Source organism: Ovis aries, chromosome 5, assembly GCF_016772045.2.
Source record: "Ovis aries strain OAR_USU_Benz2616 breed Rambouillet chromosome 5, ARS-UI_Ramb_v3.0, whole genome shotgun sequence".
Lineage (NCBI taxonomy): Eukaryota > Metazoa > Chordata > Mammalia > Artiodactyla > Bovidae > Ovis > Ovis aries.
This window is the reverse complement of record NC_056058.1, coordinates 14,025,479-14,047,423: the sequence shown is the minus strand read 5'-3', so window position 1 is coordinate 14,047,423 and position 21,945 is coordinate 14,025,479. Positions and strand designations below refer to the sequence as shown.

Genomic DNA, 21,945 nt, shown 5'->3' with positions numbered 1-21,945 from the left:
GATAGTGGGGGAAAAAGGGAGCTCCCTGGCAGTACAGGGGTTAAGACCCTGTGTTTTCAATGCAGGGGTTGCAGGCTCAATCCCTGGTGGGGGAGCTAAGATCCCACAAGACTTGCAGCCAAAAGAAAAACAGCTCAAAGAGCTCTACTGAGCCAAGAGCACCCTGGTGAGCTGGGGGTAGGTGGCCTCCCTCAACCAGGGAACTTGGACTTGACACACTTCTCAGAAGAGGCGGGGTCCCCTCTGCACACACCCATTCTTTCCCCCATTGTCCCTGGGGCCCCTCCCTGGGCTCTTTGGCAGCCCCCGCCCCTCAGTGTAGGGCCCTCCCTCTGTACTGGTGAGACCTGCCCTGGCCGTTTGGCCAAGGCTGTGACCTCCTTGAGAGGCTGCCCGCCCAGACTTGCCAGCCCCATCCCTCCCCACCTGCTGCCTGCGTGGCTTCCCACGCACCTGGCTAGTGTCCCCGTGGCTTCAGGATGCAGTCCTGAGTCCTTGGCCTGCTTGGGACAGACTCTCTGGGATGTCGGCCCTTCCTAGGCCTCACCTTTTGCCACCATGTCCACCCTCAGAGGCCTTGGGGACCCTGGCCCAGGTGCCCCTTTGCTTCGCCAGCTTTGAGGCCAGACCAGAGTCCCTCTGGGTTGCCCTGCCCTGCTCCCTACCTTTCAGGTCTAGGCCTTTTGGTGGTTTCTTTACCCTCCCCCGCTTCCACTGCATCACTCAGGCCTCATTGAACCTTGACCCCCATGAGGGTAAGGGGTGGGTGTCCCTCATCTCTGTGTGACATCACTGGCCATCTTTGGGCTCAGGGCACAGGTACACAGGCAGATCTCAGCCCTGCTGGGAAGGTCAAAGGCAGACATCCAAGGGTGAGGCCTGCAGTAGTCAGGTACAAGCCTGTCCAGCCTGTTCTTGGTTATTTCACTTTAAAGACACGTGGTCACCTTTGCACACTTCTCCTGGGGTCTCTGTGGCTCTTTTGTTACCCTAGCTGACTTCATGAGGACAGCCTCACCCCCTCACACAGCCCAGCCTCACCCCCTCCCACCCTTGGGAACTGGGCAGACACGTCTGCCCTTGCCCTGGGCCCACCTGGCTTTCCTGGCAGGTTTGATTGATTTTTGTTGTTGTTTGGTCAGTTGCTGAGTCGTGTCTGACTCCTTGCAAGCCCAAGGACTGCAGCACGCCAGGCTTCCCTGTCCTCCACTATCTCCTGGAGTTTGCTCAAATTCATGTCCATTGAGTTAGTGATGCTATCTAACCATCTCATCCTCTCTTGCCCACTTCTCCTCCTGCCCTCAATCTTTCCCAGCATCAGGGTCTTTTCCAATGAGTCAGCTCTTCCAATCAGGTGGCCAGAGTATTGGAGCTTCAGCTTCAGCATCAGTCCTTCCAATGAATATTCAGGGTTGATTTCTTTTAGGATTGACTGGTTTCCTTTAGGATTGATCTCCTTGCTGTCCAAGGAATTCTCAAGAGTTTTCTCCAGCTCCACCATTCAAAAGCATCAGTTCTTTGGCGCCTCAGCCTTTGTTATGGGTTTATTTACTTATCTAGCTGTCTATCTAGGCCATGCTGTGCAGCTTGTGGCACGTGGGATCTTAGTTTCCAGATCATGGTTTGAACTCTGGCCCTCAGCACTGAAAGCTCGGAGTCCTAACCACTGGATCACCAGGGAAATTCCTCCTGGCAGGTTTTAAAGCTCTGTGTCTGAAAGCAGACCAGATGGAATCCTACTACCCATTTGGAATTGGGGTGGTGGGCCAGGCCGCCTCTATTTGTCGGGGGAAAGATGAGGGAGTGGCTGTGGGTAGGCTTGTCTCTAGCCTTCCAAGATCAGAACCTGGTTTCCCTCAGGCTCCACCAGCCCCAGAATTCTGAGAGATGGAGGAGGCTCTTTCCACATTGTGAGGTGATCTCTGATTAGGAAATTTTGATGGCACACTAAGGAAAAACTTGGGTGCCTGGGGAGAAACCACACTCTTCCATAAAAACTGTTCAAAGCTCCTTTTCCTTCTAGGACATCTGAGAGTTAGGGATGCTTTGTGGCTTAAAACATACGCTAACTGGAACCATTCATGTGAGACCTTTATTCTGGCAGAAGTGGGCCAGTCTGTCCCCATTATCCCTCAAGTAGTTTAGCATCATTTCCTCATAGGGACATGATGTGTAGAAAAATATTACTCTGACATTGCAGGGAAAAAAAGAGGCTGGGGTAGGGCAGTCAGGCACAGCTAGATTTTAGTACCCAGTCAGTAGATGTTAATTAAGCAGCTGGTGTACTGCCTACGAGTCAGTTCTTAACATTCTTTTTTTTTTTTTTTTCTGTTCATCTGTTCTTTTTTTTAAACTTTATTTTACTTTACAATACTGTATTGGTTTTGCCATACATCAACATGAATCCACCACGGGTGTACACGTGTTCCCAATCCTGAATCCCCCTCCCACCTTGCTCCCCATACCATCTCTCTGTGTCATCCCAGTGCACCAGCCCCAAGCATCCTGTATCCTGCATCGAACCTAGACTGGCGATTCATTTCTTATATGATATTATACATGTTTCAATGCCATTCTACCAAATCATCCCACCCTCTCCCTCTCTCAGAGTCCAAAAGACTGTTCTATACGTCTGTGTCTCTTTTGCTGTCTTGCATACAGGGTTATTGTTACCATCTTCCTAAATTCCATATATATGTGTTAGTATACTGTATTGGTGCTTTTCTTTCTGGCTTACTTCACTCTGGCTCCAGTTTCATCCACCTCATTAGAACTGATTCAAATGTATCTTTTTAATGGCTGAGTAATACTCCATTGTGTATATGCACCACAGCTTTCTTATCCATTCATCTGCTGATGGACATCTAGGTTGCTTCCATGTCCCGGCTATTGTAAACAGTGCTGCGATGAACATTGGGGTACACGTGTCTCTTTCAATTCTGGTTTCCTCAGTGTGCATGCCCAGCAGTGGGATTGCTGGGTCATAATGCAGTTCTATTTCCAGTTTTTAAGGAATCTCCACACTGTTCTCCATAGTGGCTGTACTAGTTTGCATTCCCATCAACAGTGTAAGAGGGTTCCCTTTTCTCCACACCCTCTCCAGCATTTATTGCTTGTAGACTTTTGGATCGCAGCCATTCTGACTGGTATGAAATGGTACCTCATTGTGGTTTTGATTTGCATTTCTCTGATAATGAGTGATGCTGAGCATCTTTTCATGTGTTTGTTAGCCATCTGTATGTCTTCTTTGGAGAAATGTCTATTTAGTTCTTTGGCCCATTTTTTGATTGGGTCATTTATTTTTCTGGAATTGAGCTGGAGGAGTTGCTTGTATATTTTTGAGATTAGTTGTTTGTCACTTGCTTCATTTGCTATTATTTTCTCCCATTCCAAAGGCTGTCTTTTCACCTTGCTTATAGTTTCCTTTGTTGTGCAGAAGCTTTTAGTTTTAATTAGATCCCATTCTTAATAAACCTTAACTTGAAAGTTTTTTTTTTGGCAGGGGGGAACACTGACTTAATTATTACATCAACAAATAAGTTACTTCTCTAAATTAATATCTAATGTCTAAATTAAAATCTAATGTCAAGATGGAATTTCTCTAAATTATTCTTGTTTTGTAAAGATAAGAGCTAACTAAGGCAAACTGCTATTGGTGAGTCATCTTAAAGAAAAAGAAAAAAGAACAAAGCAGAACATTCTTGGGCTTAAATCCAGGCAGCTGCATATTATGCTCCTGGAGAAAAATGCAGTCCAAACTCCTTACCTGCACAGATTGCTGGCTGAAAAGAAATGGTCCTCATGAAACTCGGGTAAGGGCTCATGAAAAAATGTCACCTTTGTCACTGTTACCTGGATTTGATCCCTCAATTATAGTAGAGGAATGAATTTTAAATATTTTTTTTAAAAAGAAAATTAAGATAAAATTAAAAACCAGCCAATACTCTTGTCATCATTTACAAATGACTCTGCCCCAGTATCTGTTTGCCTGGGTGGTACGCTGACAGCTGTCATCACAGTGAATATACCCCAGAAGGTAAAGAATCCGCCTGCCAATGCAGGAGCCACAGGCTCAATCCCTGGGTCGGGAAGATCCCCTGGAGAGGGGAATGGCAACCCATTCCAGTGTTCTTGCCTGGAGAATCCCATGGACAGAGGAGCCTGCTGGGCTATAGTCCATGGGGTCGCAAGAGTCGGACAAGACTGAGCATAGCACAGGGCGTGGTCTTTGTATCGTTTCAATCATTTCCCTGTTGTCAGATGTCAGATCCACGTATTCCAATAACATACACAAGCCTCAAGGGGACAGAATTGTAGAGCCAGAGGTTAGAAAATGCTTTATGATTTCCGATCTGCATCAGTAAACTGCTTTTCCAAATAAATGTACCGATGAGAACAACACTGTAGGAAAACAAGAGTAAGGAAAGATAATCCTGGGAGGGGACACAACAGAATGACAGCTAGCTGCAGTTGCAAGGGATTGTGGGTATTTCCCCTCATTTTTCTGTTTCCCAAATTCCCTGTGATGGTCATATGACCTTTATAGTTAAAAAAAAAAAAAAGAAAAGGTTAATATTAGGAGGAAGCTGGGTGCAGGGTGTGTGGGAACTTTCTGCACAATCTTATTTTTTTTGCTGGAGCTGTGTGGTTTATGGGATCCTAGTTCCACGACCAAGGATTGAACCCAAGAACTGGCGGTGAAAGCGCTGAGTCCCAGCTACTGCACCGCCAGGGAATTTCTACATGATCTTTTTTTTGTTTGTTTATTATATTTTCTTCAAAAATCTAAAATTATTTCAAACGATTTAGCATTTGGATGGCTGGAGGCGTCTTTAAATTTCTGATTAAAAGGAAATTAGAGAGAAGAGTCTCTACCATAGGTTTGGTTTCAAGCAGGAAACCTGACAAGTTTCCATTAATGGAAAGGCTGTTGGATCTATACCAAATGGCAGGCAAATAAAAGTCCATTTATCTACTTCAAATACTGAAGGTCTATGACTTTTAAAAAGAAGTGCTGGGGGCTTCCCTGGTGGACCAGTGGTTAAGACTCCATGCTTCAACTGCAGGGGGCTCGGGGTTTGAAGACGAGAAACAAGGAAAAACAAAGTGGGCAGCGGAGGGAGGGGGATACTGTCATGGGCCTTTAGAGGCCCCTCGGGTTTATACTTTATCCTTGAAACTGAAGCTACAGAAAAGTTTATGCACGAAGGTCTTAGATCAGATTTGCCTCTTGAAGCTGCTGATGCAACCAGGGAGCAGTAATGGAAGGAGCCAAGGGTGGAGAGTGCCAGGACTGCTGAGACGAGCACTGGGCAGGGGCAGACTCAGGGCAGGGAGAGGTGGTGACTTTGACCTTGGATGGGAGTCGTCCATGCTGCTTGGGAGGTCTCAGGTGACAGCCAGATGCAGGAGTGGGGGCCTCAAGAGACAATCCAGAAGAGGGATGGAGACTTGGGCAGAGAACAGTACCTGAAGCCAAGGAGTGGACGAGACTCCAGGGCTGGAGAGACTGCTTTGCAGAGCTGCCTGGGGACGGGATGGGACAAGACATGGCAACGACGGCCCTTAGGGTTCCTGGTTTGCTGCATGTAGTGCAGAACAGGGGGCAGAGGGAGTTCATCTCAGAAGCACTGCCTCATCAGTTGAAATCTGTAGGCTGTTTCCTCACAGGCTGTCATTCAGTCCTCTTTCTCCATCCTGTACTTCCCTAGTTGCTAATTTAGACCAACGGTTCTCATCCTGGGTAATTTTGGCATTTGGGGGACATTTGGCAGCATCTGAAAATAGCTGAGATCATCATCGGGGGTCGGGGGTGCTCCTGACATCCAGTGGGTCATCACTAAGGATATCCCAACCACAGAGAACCATCCGGCCCCAAATGTCCACAGAGCCCAGGGTGGGAAAGGCCAAGTGAGACCCGGACATGGAAACTGAAACATTCTTTGCCCTGAAGCCCACCTTGCTGGCTTCAGTCACTGAGACTTGGGGGCTCTGATGACACAGAGATGGGGGCCACCCTAAAGATTTGATGAGCAAACCTTCCACATCTGAGTCTTTCTAAATTACACGGCAAATGACTGCTCAGGACAGAGCAGAGGATGGAGCCCAGGAGCGTCTCCCTCTGATCAACTCACCGTATGTGAGCGCGTGTGCTCAGTCACTCAGTCGTGTCCGACTCTGTGACCCCACGGACTGTAGCCACCAGGCTCCTCTATGCATGGGATTCTCCAGACAAGAATAATGCAGCGGGTTGCCATTTCCTTCTCCAGGGGAATTAACTTGCTAATTAATGCCCTTTGGGGACTTTCACCCAACTTATTATAAGCCTGGCTAAAGGGTAATTAGCTCAGAATCATCTTAACGTCTCCGTGCACTTCTCTCTTCTGCCGCAAGAACGCTATCTAGGACCAGATCTGACCTTCCCATCTCCCGGTGTTCCACCCACTTTCTTGGTCGACTGACCAGACCGTCACCTGCCAGAGGAGGAAACAGTGCTGCTGTGCCACCATTTCTTCCAGGGATGCATGCTGGCTTTAGGGCTCACAACCGCAGCTTTGATGACCCACTCCTCTGGGTGACGGGGGCATGACGGCGGGTCGGCTGGTCTCTAGTTCAGGGATGGCCCTAGCCAATCCTTCTGCTTCCTCCCCAGGCCTGAGACCACACTTGCCAGATGCCAGACGCTTCTGCTGGGATGCCCAGAGATCTCAAAGGTCATGGGTATCTGAGACTTGCTTTTAAGTTCTTACAACTTTCTGGTGTCAGGCCCAACTAGCGTAGAGAGGCCTTACAATCCAACGATGAAATACCAAACGACTGATTCAGAAATGGGCAAAGGGTGTGAATACATATTTCTCCAAAGAACATACAGAAATGGTGCAACTAAAAGACTCCGCATGCTATAACTAAAATCCTGCATGCCACAGGTAAAAGAGCCTGCATGCTGCAACCGAGACCCAGCGCAGCCAAATAAATACACACTTTTTAAAAAAAGATAGTGAGGAGTAGCCAATAAGCATGCGAAAAGCAGTTCAACACCCCTATTGTTAGGAAAATGCAAATCAGAACCGCGATGAAATGCCCTTCACACCCACTAACCTGGGACGATGCAGAATGACAAGGGCAGGCGAGGATGCAGAGAAACTGGAACCCTCCTACGCTGCTGGCGGAAATGTAAAACGGTGCAGCTGCTTCGGAAAAGTTTGGCAGTTCCTCAAAAAGTTAAACGAATTACCATGCAGTCCAACAATTCCACTTCTGGGTATGGACCCAAGAGAACTGAGAGCAGGGACTCAAACAGGTATCTGTACACCCGTGTGCATAGCATCGTGTTTCACAACAGCCAAGAGGTGGAAGCAACCCAAGGGTCCGTGAACAGATAAATGGATAAACAAAATGCGATACAGCCTTAAGATGGAATAGTACCCAGCCTTTAAAAGGAAGGAAATTCTCATGCCTGTTACAACCTGGATGAGTCCCGAGGACATCACGCTCTGTGAAACAAGCCAGTCACAAAAGGACAAATACTGCATGATTTTCCATGTACGAGGGACCGAGTGTAGTCAGATTCTCAGGATAGAAAGTAGAATGGTGGGTAACACAGGCTGGGGAGCCAGTGTTTCATGGGGACAGGGTCTGGGAAGATGAGAAAGTCCAGGAGACGGATGGTGGGGATGGCGGTGTAGCAATGTGAATCTACACTTAAAACCAGTTAGAATGTTTCCTTAAAAAAAAAAAAAAAAGGCACGACCAGTGCTAGAGGGACTTTGCAGTTCAGAGTGAGGCTGCAGCTCAGCCATCGTGGATTTCAGCTTCCTCACAAACCTGACATCCTGAGTGTCTTTCCTCTCTATTGACAGCTCTCTTGCATGATGGACAGGGCCCCGAGAGCTTCCTCAAGAAACTGGTTCCGACACCCAGGGAGTTGCTCAGGGCTCTAAAAGTGGCCCGGAAACTCCTTGCTGCCCACTTTGAATGGTTGCTCTTCAGAGCTCCCTTAGCATTTGACAAGGGTGGTTCAGGGAAATAAAGAAACAAAACTGCTGTGTTTCGTCTTTTTGACTCATTCTGATGAACAAGTTTAACCACTGCATGGAGGGGAAGGGGAGGCAGCGGGTAGGGAGGGGGAGGGAGGGTGTCTCTGGAACTTTTTACCAAGAGTAAACTAGTAACTACCATGTGATCCAGCAATCCCACTCCTGGGCATATATCCGGAGAAAAGTTTAATTTGAAAAGACACAACGCAGCCCTATGTTCACAGCAGCACTATTTATAATAGCCAAGGCATGGAGGCAGCCCAAGTACCCACCAACAGATGACTGGCTTAAGAAGATGTACACATCCACCCACCCACACAATGAAATATGACTCAGCTATAAAAAAGAATGAAATAATGCCATTTAGAGCAACATGGATGGCCCCAGAGATGATCATACTAAGTGAAGTGAGTCAGACAGCGAGAAACAAACATCATGGGACATCACTTATACCTGGAATCTTAAAAAATGATGCAAATGACCTTATTCACAGAATAGAAACAGACTCACAGACATAGAAAACAAACTTATGGTAACCAAAAGGGAGAGTGCCGGGTAGGAGAGATGAATTAGGAGTTTGGGATTAACACATACACACTACTATATCTAAACCAGGTAAACAATAAGGATCTACTATACAGCACAGGGAACTATACTCAGTGTCTTGTAATAGAAAAGAATCTGAAAAAGAACACGCACACACACATATAACTGAATCACTTTGCTATAAACTAACATGATATTGTAAATGAACTATTGAAAATGAACACTTCAACTAAAAAATATTCTATAGTGCTAAAAAATAAAAAAGTAAACTAATAAGAATCAGTCCTAAATGATAACACCGACCACCAGGGAAAACGGCCTTCCGACATGAGGATGAAAAGGGCAAATCGGGCCGGGAGGACAAAGGCGTGATCGCGATGCTTCGATATGAACACGGCTGAGAAGGACATGAGGAGGACGCCCCTGCACAGCCCAGGCTTGTCCCAGAGCTTATCTGCTTCCCTTCGCTCCATTTCTCACCACTTTCTGGTATCAGACAAAGAGGCACCTTCAGCCTCATTCACAAGGAATTCAGACCCTAAAAAAAGCATGCGCTTTGTGGATAAGTTATTTCATCCCTCTGAGGGCAAGGCCAGAGGCTGGACTGTAGGGGCCCCAGCAAAACCATTCCACCCGCTGAGGCCCTGCTAGCAAGTCAGCAGGCTTTCCTCATTGGCATGTTTTAAACAATTACGCTAATTCAACTGACTGTCCAGAAATCAAAATGACGTGATAAAAACATTTTAATGAAAACAAAGTGATTTTGAAAAGATTAATTCAGGTGTAGCTACGTTGCATCTGAAATCTTGCAGAAAACCCCAACTGGCCTGATTATATAATAGTATTATTTTTAAAACCTTTAATGCAGGAAATAAAGAGCAAACATCAGCAGAGGTGGCTGTGAGGAGGGCAGGGGAAATCAAACACTTGATGCAGGTCAGTGGGTTTCTCTTTCAGTAGATAAAAACCATTCTGTTCAAGGAGGAAGGCAGGAAAGAAAAACACAAACCTACAATGCTAAAAGGAAAAACAAAACTGAACCTTGCTTGCAACGGCCTGGGAAATCATTCAAGGGCACTGCATGTCTGTGAAGACAACTGAAATGGTGTGAGAGGTTGGGGAGGCTTAGCAAGAAGACCTTTCATGGAGTTCCCAGTGCACACTCACACCTGCCAGGAACTCCTGTCCCCTCACCATATTTACAGGATCAGAATCATGGGCCTAGAAAGAGAACAGGAAAAATCAGGAGTCTATTGTAAAATCAGGTGGTGGCAGACTCTGGCCCTTGGGCCAGAGACCGGTTTTAGTCAATAAAGTTTTATCGGCACCCAGGCCACGCCCACTTGTTGTCTGGGGCTACTTTAGCAGGTAGGGCAGCTGTGAAGCAGGCTCTGTGGCCTGCAGAGGCTGTATTTACTCCTGGGCTTTTTATAGAAAAAGAATGCTGAGCCCTGGTCTACCGTATCTAATTGGTTTGTTTTAGAGAGGGCCTATTCCCTGCAATCAACACGCACCCAGAAGGGCTCATGTGATGCTCCCCTTTTTAATTCCTGACACACACAGGGAATGGCATAAAGGAAGCAGGGAAGTGGTTTAGCTGTGTGGAGTCATTACTGAATTCCAGAGCCCTGAAACAGCTCATGTTGGTAGCAAACAGGTATGAGGGGTGGGTTTCTGACCATCTCAAGATCCCCACTGTCCTGAGAATGCTGGTTCTAACTGGCTCCTACATTTGGAAAATTCCAGAACCTTGCAAAACCTTCATTAGTATTCCTTTTAGTACTGCAACGCTGTGAGCTTGAATACATTTTAATATATCTCATGTCTCAAGGTTAGGAAGAAAACACTTTTCATGTGCTTATGTAAGCTAGGTGGAGGGCTAGGCAGACAGAACTTTTTTTCCCTCTCTAAGGCAACAAGACTTTTGTATTTAAGAGGATGGTATCTGAACACATGGAGAAGGAGCAGATTATATAGAGGACAGGCAAACAGCCAAACATTTTGATCCACTGTAATTATTAGGCACCAATTTTTACTTTACAGCAAATCATACCCACAGATGATTCAGATTTAGACACTTCCCAAGCGAGGAACTAGTTCTCCTTAAGGTCAATCTCTTTCCTCTCCTCACTTAAACTGGGTTCCTCAGAGCGAGCTTGAGTCCAACCCTTAATTTTAAAAAAACCCGAAAGTTACGATGTGTTCTAAAGAATGTACGGATTAAGTACTAACAGCTCCTGTAAGCCTGTTCTCATTTACAAGTCACTGGAAATAGAGAGCTCCTGCGGTGGGTGGCATAAAATCCCCCCCAGTTTCATGTCCACCCGGAACCCCAGAAGGTGGCCTTATTTGGACATGGGGTCTCTGCAGATGTAATCAAGTCAAGGATCTCAAGATGAGATCATCCTGGATTTAGGGTGGGCCCGAGATCCAAATGATGGTGTCTTTATAAGGGAAAGAAGAGGGAGATTTGGACGTGGAGAGACACACAGATACGGAGACAGGCACAGACGAGGAGGCCACGTGAAGATGGAGGCAGAAGGAAGGACTAACAAGGCCCTACTGCACAGCACGGGGAACTACATTCAGTAGCTGGGGACAGACCACCAGGGAAAAGAAAGTGGAAAAGAATGCACAGGGGCTTCCCTGGGGGTCCAGTGGCTCAGACTCCACACTCCCAATGCAGGAGGCCTGGGTGTGGTCCCTGGTTGGGGAACTAGATCCTGCATGCTGCAACTAACAGTTCGCATGCCTCAACTAAGACCCAGTGCAGCCAAAATAAATAAATATTTAAAACAAAATGAAACACAGCTAGCTCCAGGTGACAACGTAGATGAAGCCTGAAAATGTTACGTTAAGTAAAAGAAATCAGACGCAAAAGGCTGCCTGTTGTGATTTCATTGATAGGAAATGTCCAGAATAGGCAAATACATAGAGATGGGAAGCAGATTTGTGCCTGGGGATGGGGAAAGGGGAGTGATGGCTAATGGGTACGAGATTACCTTTGCGGATGATGAAAATGTTCTGGAATTAAGACAATGGGGATGACTGCACAACACTGTGACTATATTACAAACCACTGACTCATATGTTTTAAAAGGGTGAATATTATGGTATATGAATTTTCCGGGCAAGAATACTGGAGGAGGTAGCCATTCCCTTCTCCAGGGGATCTTCCCAACCCAAGGATCGAACCTAGGTTTCCCTCACTGCAGGCAGATTCTTTACCGTCTGAGCCACTAGGGAAGCCCCGTGAATTAAAATATCCCAACTTAAAAAAGCAGCAGCAGAATGGTTGAGCCTGTGGATGGCAGAGCTCACCCCAGCAGGTGGGGAAGCTGGGGGCTTTCCCCTTTGATTGAAGCTCTGGGAACATTCTAGAAGGAAAAACACCACAAGGAAAGTTTTAGCTTCCTGATCATCAGTGGGGTTAGGGTGGGAGGGGGAACCTGGTGACAGATTTGGAAGCACTGATTTACCAGGTGGGACTTACAATAACTGTTCCTTGGATTTCTGGAGGAGACCACTGTGGCTGCACTTCATTAAAGGAAAAAACTATCCATTTACTTATTCATTTTGAAAGAAGTGATTCTTTAAAAACAAAAAGAGCCAAGTTGTATTCGCTGCTGCAATTCTAGGACGTGGTTCACAGCGGGTACCGGGTAATAAATAATCTGCTGAATGAATGAATGACCGAGTGAGCGAGGGAACGCACACACCCAGACGCTGTGGGAGCGCTCCCCCAGCAATGACAGCCCTAGGGAACAAGGAGTGGTATGTTTGTGATTCGACGGACAGGAAACCAGGGATTAGAGAGTTTAGCTGGCATCTCCAGCAGGACAGAGGCAGACCCGAGGGCCCTGCTGTCATCTCTGGGCTCAGCTGCTCATGGCCCTGTGTTCAGAGAAGCGGCCTCGGGCAGGTCAGCGAAGGAGGAGCGGCAGTGGCCTCCTGACAAGGCCTGGAGTGAGAAGGGAAAGCGAGGGAGGGCAGGGCCGTGAGCCGGGGGCTCCCGAGTCAAACGAGAAGGGAAACCAGGCGCGTCGTGCGCTCAGTCACTTTCGTTTTGTCCGGCTCTCTGTGACCCCATGGACTGTAGCCCGCCAGGCTCCTCTGCCCATGGGACTCCCCAGGCAACAATACTGGAGTGGGTTGTCCTGTCCTCCTCCAAGGGACCTTCCTGACTCAGGGATCGAACCCGCGTCTCCTGCATTGGCAGGTGGATTCTTTATTGCTGAGCTGCACGGAAACCAAGTGTGCGATTTTCCTATTTTGTCTGTGTCAACCTACCACAAACACTGGCTGAGAACAACACAAATATATTCTCTTTTGGTTCTGGAGGTCTGAAGTCTAAAACAGCAGGGTTGCAATCCTTCCAGAGGCTCCAGGATAGACTGTTTCCTGACCTCTTTCAGCTTCTAGAGGCTGCCTGCTTCCCGTGGTTCGTGGCCCCTTCCTCCATCTTCAAAGCCAGCAAATCTTCTTTTGAAAGTTTTTTTATGCACGTTTATTTTTATTTATTTATTTTTGGCTGCACGGGTGTTCACTGCTGTGCACAGGCTTTCTCCAGCTGCAGTGAGCTGGGGCTACTCTCTAGCTGCGGTGTGCGGGCTTCTCACGGTGGTGGTTCCTTTTGCTGCAGAGCATAGGCTCTAGGGCTCTCAGGCTTAGCTGCACTGAAGCATGTGGAATCTTCCTGGACCAGGGATTGAACCCATGATCCTTGATTCAGTAATGAAGTTGCTCAGTCGTGTCCAACTCTTTGCAACCCCATGGACTGTAGCCTACCAGGTTCCACCATCCACGGGATTTTCCAGGCAAGAATACTGGAGTGGGTTGCCTGATTCTTAACTACTGGACCACAGGGAAGTCCTAAAGCTGGCATCTTCTAACCTGTCTCTGACCTCTGCTTTGGTCATAGCATCACCTTCTCTGACCCGGACCCTCCCGCCTCCCTTGCATAAGGACCTTAGTGTCGACACTGAAGCCATCCAGATAACCAAGGATTATCTCCCCACCTCCAGATCCTTAACTAACTCACACCTGCAAAATTCCTTTTGGCCACGGTAGGTCATCTATTCAAAGTTCTTGGGGGTTAGGACGTGGGCATCTTTGGGCCATATTTCCACAGGATCAATGGGGTGGGAGGGGCCTGCGATAGTTCCAGAACAGAGAAGAGATGTAGATGTCTCCTTGATCTCCAGAACCACAACTCCCCATGAATAACACCTTGGTGTGTGTGTATGTTAGCTGATGTCTGCCAGGAATGGCCAGAAAAGCAAGGATGGGAAACCACCCGGCTGACGGGCATCAGACTCTTGAAGCTGGTTACATAAGCACACGAGTCAGGCTGCTGTTCTGCTGTCAGATTTCATTTCTGAAGGTTTTCACATCACTTTGCTGCTGGATTCTCCACCTCTCCCCTCCCTCCCTCTCCCCCAAACCCCTAGCAGGCAGTGCCTGCTTTCTAAATAGACACCGTGGGACTTTCCTGAGGGTCCAGCTGGCTAAGATTCCTCGCTCCCCATGCAGAGGGCGGGGTTCCATCCCTGGTTGGGGAACTTGATTCCACGTGCCCCAAATAAAGATTGCGAGTGCCATGAGTTACCCTTCTGCCCCGCTCCCCTTCCATCCCACAGAGCTATAACTTCAGCGTCCCTGGTGGTCTACAGATGTTCTACAATGTTCTTGAACTCTGAAAGACACTGGGATGGGGTGGAGATGGGGAGGCGAGAAGACACCCTTGATCTGAGGGGAGGGCACCGCCTTCCCCAATCACCAAAGCAAGACAAACTTGGAGAGAGCTCCAACTGGCCAGACCAGTGAGGGTCGGCTCCTGGGAGCTGCAGGCTGCGTAGGGAAGCGTTCTCCTAGCTGATGACGTTGGGGCCCAGCATCCATCTGGTCACCTCCATCACCCTCTCTCCCACACCACCACCGACAAAGCCCCCACTCATCTGCCTGTGAAGCGACCTGAACTCTGTCCTATTTCTACAGTCCTTGTTTGTTTGGGTTCAACCGATCATCACTGCTCAGGCCACCCTGTCTCCAGCCTCCCTCCTTTCCTGTTCCTCCACCCGAGGATGGAGGCAGCCATTGGGTCCACCCTGGCCTATAAGATATGACGGATGGCACATCATTTCCTGACTCTGAGCCTCTGTACACCATTCTCCCTCTGCTCACAGCCGCCGAGGCGGGCCTGGCCACCACCCCGCCACAGAGGACTCTCCCGCCTGGGACAGAGCCAGGGTGACACTGTGACCCCAAGTCTCTGCCTCAACTGGCCTGTCCTGACAGACAGCACTGAGAACTCTGTCTCCCACGTGGTAGGGACCTGAGTCTATAATCAACTTTCTTGTTTAGTTGCTAAATCACGTCCAACTGTTTGTGACCCTATGGGCTGTAGCCCACCAGGCTCTTCTCTCCATGGGATTTCCCAGGCAAGAATACTGGAGCAGGTTGCCATTTCCATCTGCAGGGGATCTTCTTGACCCAGGGATCAAACCCGGGTCTCCTGCACTGTGGGTGGATTCTTTACCACTGAGCCACCAGGGAAGCCCCTCAACAGCTTTCTTGAAATGGAATGAAAATACTACGCAATTCATCCTTTTCAAGTGTACACTCCGATGGCTTTCAGTTTATTCAGAGTTGTGTGTCAGTTTCAGAGCATTTTCTTTACCCTCAAAAGGAACCCGGGACCCCTTAGCTGTCACTCTCCATTTCCCCCTCTCCCCACCCCAGGCAAGCACTAATCTACTTTTTTGGTGTCTCCTTGGATTTGCCTGCTCTGAATCTACTGCGTAAATGGAATCAGACACCATGTGGCCTTTGGGGACTGGCTTCTTTCACATAGTTTTGAGACTCAGCCAAGTTGTAGAGTGTGTCAATGCTTCATTCCCTTGCCCTGCTGAAGAATAGTCCACCGCATGGACGGCCCACATTTTCTTTCTCCCATTCTTCCTTTTTTTTTTGGCCACACTGCATGGCTTGCGAGGTCTCAGCTCCCTGACCAGGGACTGAACTGGGGTCACAACAGTGAAAGCCTGGAATCCTGAAACTAGGCCACAGGGAACTTCCTGGCCCACGTTTCCTTTATCCATTCATCAGCTGATGGACATTGAGATTGTTTCTACTCTTTGCCTGTTGTGAACAATGCTCCTGTGAGGTTTCTGTGCCAATTTTTGTGCAGACCTAGGCTTTCTTTTCTCTTTGGCACATACCTAGGGGTGGAACTCCTGGATCTTATGGGAAAGCTACGTCTGACCTTTAGAGGCACTGCCAGACTGTTTTCACAGTTGCTGCCCTGCTCTACAGTCCCACCAGGAGCATCTGAGGGTCTCCATCTTTCCGTCTTCCTGTTTCTCTTTCAATTCTTAGACTGAGAGCCCCTGAGGGGATGATGCAAAGGGTCACAAGGATCTGCCATAAGTCCCATGTCCTGGCATGATGAGAACTGACTGCCAGATGACCCAGAGCTGACTCCCTTACTGCCATGATGCCCAGGGATGCTCCACATTGTATCTGGTCAGGTACTGTCCATTTCACTCTTACGAGGGGATGGAGGAGTACACTGACTCTACTGCAGATGACTTCGCAATTTATTCTTCTAAATTCAATTTCCCTCTGAAAATTAATCTCAGCAAATCAGAGTTATCCATAAACAGTGTAACTGTCCTGGTGTGCTGCAGTCTTTGGGGTTACAAAGAGTCAGACACGACTGAGTGACTGAACAACAAATTGCCCTCATGGGATCACAATGGATTCCAGCCAAGCAGTCTGATGGGGTCCTGCCCTCCCTCCACCCCACATTGTGATGGAGGGGGCACCCACTTATACCCTCTTACTATGGCCTTTCTCTCCTCCTGAAATCCATCTGTAGGAATGACCAGCTGATATAATGTCCCGGGGGTTGACGGTGGTGACAGTTGCACGAGCTTGTGAATGTCCTAAAACCTACAGAAAGGCACACTTTAAAAGGGTGAATTTTATGGAATGTGAATTATGTCTTAATGAAGCTTTTTTTTCTTTTAAAGTGACATGCGTTTACAGATGTAGAGAAGAGACTTGTGGACACGAGGTGGTGGTGGTGGTGGTAAGGAGAGGATGGGACAAACAGAGAGACTTGCATTGACGTCTACACCATCTCCTCCTCCAGAGGATCTTCCTAATTCAGGGGTCGAGCTTGCATCTCCTGCACTGGCAGGTGGAGTATTTATTGTTGAACCACCAGGGAAGCCACATATGCACTACCATGTGTAAGACAGCTAGCTAGTGGGAACTGCTTATAGCTCAGGGTGCTCAGCTCCATGCTCTGTGGGATGGGGGCGTGGGAGGGAGGCTCAAGAGGGAGGAGGTATATGTATCAGTTCAGTTAGTCAGTCAGTTCAGTCGCTCAGTCGTGTCCGACTCTTTGCGACCCCATGAATCGCAGCACGCCAGGCCTCCCTGTCCATCACCAACTCCCGGAGTCCACCCAAACCCAAGTCCATCGAGTCGGTGATGCCATCCAGCCATCTCAATCTCTGTCGTCCCCTTCTCCTCCTGCCCCCAATCCCTCCCAGCATCAGGGTCTTTTCCAATGAGTCAATTCTTCACGTGAGGTGGCCAAAGTAATGGAGTTTCAGCCTTAGCATCAGTCCTTCCAATGAACACCCAGGGCTGATCTCCTTTAGAATGGACTGGTTGGATCTCCTTGCAGGCCAAGGGACTCTCATGTGTCTTCTCCAACACCACAGTTCAAAAGCATCAATTCTTCGGTGCTCAGCTTCCTTCACAGTCCAACTCTCACATCCATACATGACCACTGGAAAAGCCATAGCCTTGACTAGATGGACCTTTGTTGGCAAAGTAATGTCTCTGCTTTTGAATACGCTATCTAGGTTGGTCATAACTTTATATGGCTGATTCACCATTGTTGTGCAGCAGAAACGAACACAACATTGTAAAGCAATCATATGCCAGTTTAAAAAAATTGACATGCATTTAAAATGTAACCACGTGCAATATGTTAAATATATACCCCTCTGTTAAAATCTTTAGAATAATTTTCTCAGGATATGGTGATACCTTGAACAAAACCAACTGCAACTTTAATCTCAATGGCAACTATAAATCTACTTAAGAACCAAAGCAGAGAACCAGCATATCAGTTGAATTTAGTTAGCTTGCTTGCCTCTGTGCTTAGCCTCTCACTCTTTGCAACCCTATGGACTGTAGCCCGCCAGGCTCCTCTGTCCATGGGATATTCCAGGCAAGAATACTGGAGTGAGTTGTCATTTCCTTCTCCAGGGACTGAACCTGAGTCTCCTGCGTCTCTGGCATTGCAGGTGGATTCTTTACTGCTTACACCCAAGGCAATTTTAATCACACACACACAAAAGGAGCATAGCTGCAGGGGTCCTTTCACTGAGGCCTCCCGGAGGACATTATTTGAATCAGACTGCCCCTCCCCTGTCAGCCACATTCCTCCTCCAGAAAAATTCTTAGTGGCTGCTCAGGAGCTGTGCAGGGAATTGCTTTGTACCTGGAGAGAGGGTTTACAAACCAAGAGCAGCTCTTCACCACTTTCAGGGGAAAAGTAAAGTTTAACTCACAAATAATGAAGAAACAGTGACTAGCTGGACCTAACAAAGCCTCTGGGCTTAAGATGACTTAAGAGAGCCTAGGGGAAAATGTTTAAAAAGTCATGGGTGGAATTTGCAGAAATGGAAACAGGACCCAGGAAGAGTGAAGAAAAATGAAGGAGACCTTGACATGAGGATCAGAAATATGCTAAGCATGTGGAAGGTAAACAGCGAGGGAGGCACAGCTGGTGACCACAGCCCTAGTCCCCGTGGGGGCGGGGCTGGCTGGTGACAAGGGCAACTGGCTGTAATCGCTACTGTGTGACAAGAATGAGAAGTACACCCAGGTTTCCACCAGGAACAATGTGCACACTACCACAGCTTTCAACATGGGGGCATTCCTATGTCGACTGGAGAAAAAAAAAGAGAAAGAAAAGACATTCAAAGAATCTCCTTTCTCTCCTACATGCCATTGAAAAGGGAAGTATGCCATACACAATGCAAACAAGTTACACTGACAAGAATTTTAAAAACGACCCCACTCCCTTTATTTGGGGGCTGAGCTGTGCCGCATGCAAGATTTCAGTTCCCTGACCAGGGACCAAACCTTTGCCCCCTGCAGTGGAAGCACAGAGCCCTGAACACCGCACTGCCAGGGAAGCCCCTCTTACTCGCTTTAGCACAGCTTCTTCCACCCCCTCAGAAGGGCCTGACCCACAGAACGAGCAAACTATTGATAAAACACAAACTGCAACCCAGTCCAAACAACAACTGAGCTGCTCACACTTTCCAGACTATTACTTGGAATGTTGACTGAAAAATACGGGCCTGCCTGAGATTTAAAAAAAAAAAAAGAAAATGATGCCATTTGCAGCAACATGGATGGACCTAGAGTATTAAATGAAGTAAGTCAGAGAAAGACAAATATCATATGATATCATTCACAGGTGGAATCTAAAAAAATGATACAAATGAACGTCACTACAAAACAGAAACAGACTCACAGACATAGAAAACAAACTGATGGGTACCAAAGGGGATGGCAGGAAGATAAATTAAGAACTTGGGATTAACATACACACACCTGTTGTTTACCTGTTTATATATAAAACAGGTAAACAGCAAGGATCTACTGTATAGCACAGGGAACTATCTCGTAATAAACTGTAACAGAAGAGAGTATGAAAAAGAATGTGTATATATGTGTGTGTGTGTGTGTGTGTATAGAGAGAGGAATATACATACATGGGAATATATTTATATATATGGAATCCCCGGTAGCTCAACAGTGAAGAATCTGCCTGAAATGCAGGAGATGCACATTTGATCCCTGGGTTGAGAAGATCCCCTTGAGAAGGAAACGGCAACCCACTCTAGTATTCTTGCCTGGGAAATCCCATGGACAGAGGAGCCTGGTAGGCTACAGTCCATGGGGTCACAGAGTCGGACACAACTTAGTGACTAACCAACAACAAATATATATATGTATAATTGAATCACTCTGCTGTACACTTGAAACTAAAACAGCATTGTCATCAACTATATTTCAATAAAAAGTGAAACACAGACCTGGGGGCATACCACATGCAAAGAATATGTAACACTTATTGAGCGTTCACCACACGCCAGGGGCTGTGCTTCCCACCCTACATGCATTACCTCATCAAATCCACAACCGATCCTCATTCTGGGTTTAAAGATGGGGAGACTGTGACTTAAGTGGTGGAAACTGGGACCAGAAGAACCCAGATGTGATTTGACACTTAAGCCTGTGCTCTTGACACTTCTCCATACAACTCCAGAATTATTCACCGGGATACCTGCAAAACCATCCCCACATCTCCCTCGGCCATAGGGCTGTTCACCTGTCCTGAACTTTCTCTAGTCAACAAGAAGAGACCTGCCCTTCTACGATCCTGGCTGGAGTTCCACTCTCCCCCAAACGGAGACAAAAGGAAGAAAAGTTGTGTTCTTCATTTCCGAGGTAAAACTTCGCCAATGCTTTTGATCCCCTGGGCCAGCCATCTCTTCTACCACTTCAATCTCAACAGAGAACCAGGTAGAAGAGAGGAGAAGATAGTTACAATAAACCGTGCAAGGACCAAGGGCCTCTGATTTCTGCACCGCACCATCTAAATTCTTCCACAAGAAAGAAACTGGCGGAAGAGCTAAAGACCCAAAGCACACACACCTCCTGTGATTTTGTGACCCTAACAATCAACTGGAAGGAGGACGTGGGCTCCACGGAGTGAGCGATGCTCAGAGGCTTCAAGTCCCCCGGTGCTGAGTTATCACCACATCTCCGTCCTGCCCCGGGAGCTCCAGATCCCGGACGCCGAACGCCCTCCCTGTTGAACCAGGGAGGTTGCACTGCCCAAGGGCTGGGGTTCGGCCGGAGCCGGCGGGCATCGTCTGAACTGTGCCTTCTGCAAACAGAACCTGCATGCACGGAAGGGACAGCCTGCACTGCAGGATCCGCCCGCCAGTTTGGACGAGCCCACGGGGGCCGGCCCCGAAGCAGAGGCAGCCTCGGGGGTCCTGCGCCCGAGGCCACCCCCGGGAACCGATGGCGCCTTCGTTGGGCCCGAGGCCTCCTCCCGAGCCTCGTTCTCCTCAGACCTGCCCCGCCGCCCTCACCTTAGTTGGCCGCAGGTCACTCGCCACCCGCAGCTCCGTTAGCTTTCCTGCAGCCGCTGCCGCCCGGCCTCCCGGGGTCCACGGCTGCCCTCGGCTCGGAGCCGGAAGCGGGAAGCCGCGGGGGTGAGGTGCGCACGCGCGGCCCCGCCCCCAAGGGCGGGTCAGAGGGTGTGGGCCCGGAAGGGGGCGTGGCTCGAGGATCGGTGGGTCGCGCGAACCTAGGTCTTTGAGGCTCAACCTGGTGATGCAGGCAGGGGTCTTTAGCTCGAGCTTAGGCAAGGTGAGGGGACTGAAAGGTACTTTCGAGGAGGGTGAGGGCTATCCTTGAGGGGCGGGTCAGTCGGGCAGAGGGGCGTCTACGGGAGGCCTGAGAGGAAATCAGCGGAGTTGGGAGCCGTTTTGGGGGAGGGGGTCAGTGGGGCCCCGAGGTATTCGCGGGACTGAGAGGCGCTTAGAAGGAATCTTTAGGAGAGATCATTGGGGTTGAGGGGTGTTTTGTGGAGTCATCGGGGACCTGGGTGATTAGCAGGTCTGGGAGGGGTTTCTTGGTAGAAGATAGCAGGGCTGGGGGGGGGGGCGACTTGGGGAGTTGGGGCAGAAAGTAGGGTACAATGAAAGCCTGGGGACATCAAAGGGGGATTAACCCCGGGGGAGAGAAGTTTGAGAGGGGAGGATGCAAGAAATGGAGAGAACAGGTCTGTCTCCTGCGAAGAAGTGGCACCCTAGATTATAGGAAGTGAAAATTTACAAGTCTTGAAAACATGAGTCCTTTATCTCTCAGGTGATCCCAGACACTGCAACATAGATACCACCAGATACTCCACACACATTTCAGACACCCAGGCAGATATCATCGGATACTCAAAACTCATACCCCCCAACTATTCAGAATCTGAAAAACATGCCAAATATCTCAAAAGTACTGGATGCCTTCATCTAGTAGCCATCAACTATCCGCAAACAGGCTTTCAGACACTCTGGAATATATCAAAGCCCCACATGGAAACTTCTAGATTCCCTCCAACACAGATGCTATTAGAAACCCCCAAAGGGGTGTTCAGAGGATGGAACACATGCTGGACACCCCACAGAGGTGTTTTCAGACACCTATAGACATGCCAGATGCCCCTCCACGTGCCAGCATCCCCTCAGATACCATCAGC

General features: G+C 48.4%; 1 protein-coding gene across 6 annotated transcripts in view; it reads right to left on the bottom strand.

The window, feature by feature from the left end:
* The window catches only part of ARHGEF18 (Rho/Rac guanine nucleotide exchange factor 18), a 98,121-nt gene that overhangs the window by 33,391 nt on the left and 42,785 nt on the right, over positions 1–21,945 (bottom strand). Inside the window, exon 1 of one of the 6 annotated variants that reach the window (XM_027969701.3) lies at positions 20,783–20,879. The exons of the other annotated variants lie outside the window; for them this stretch is intronic. The gene's annotated coding sequence lies outside the window, so the exon portion shown is untranslated. Of the gene's footprint in view, positions 1–20,782; positions 20,880–21,945 lie in introns of those variants that run through there. 6 annotated transcript variants of the gene reach the window in all.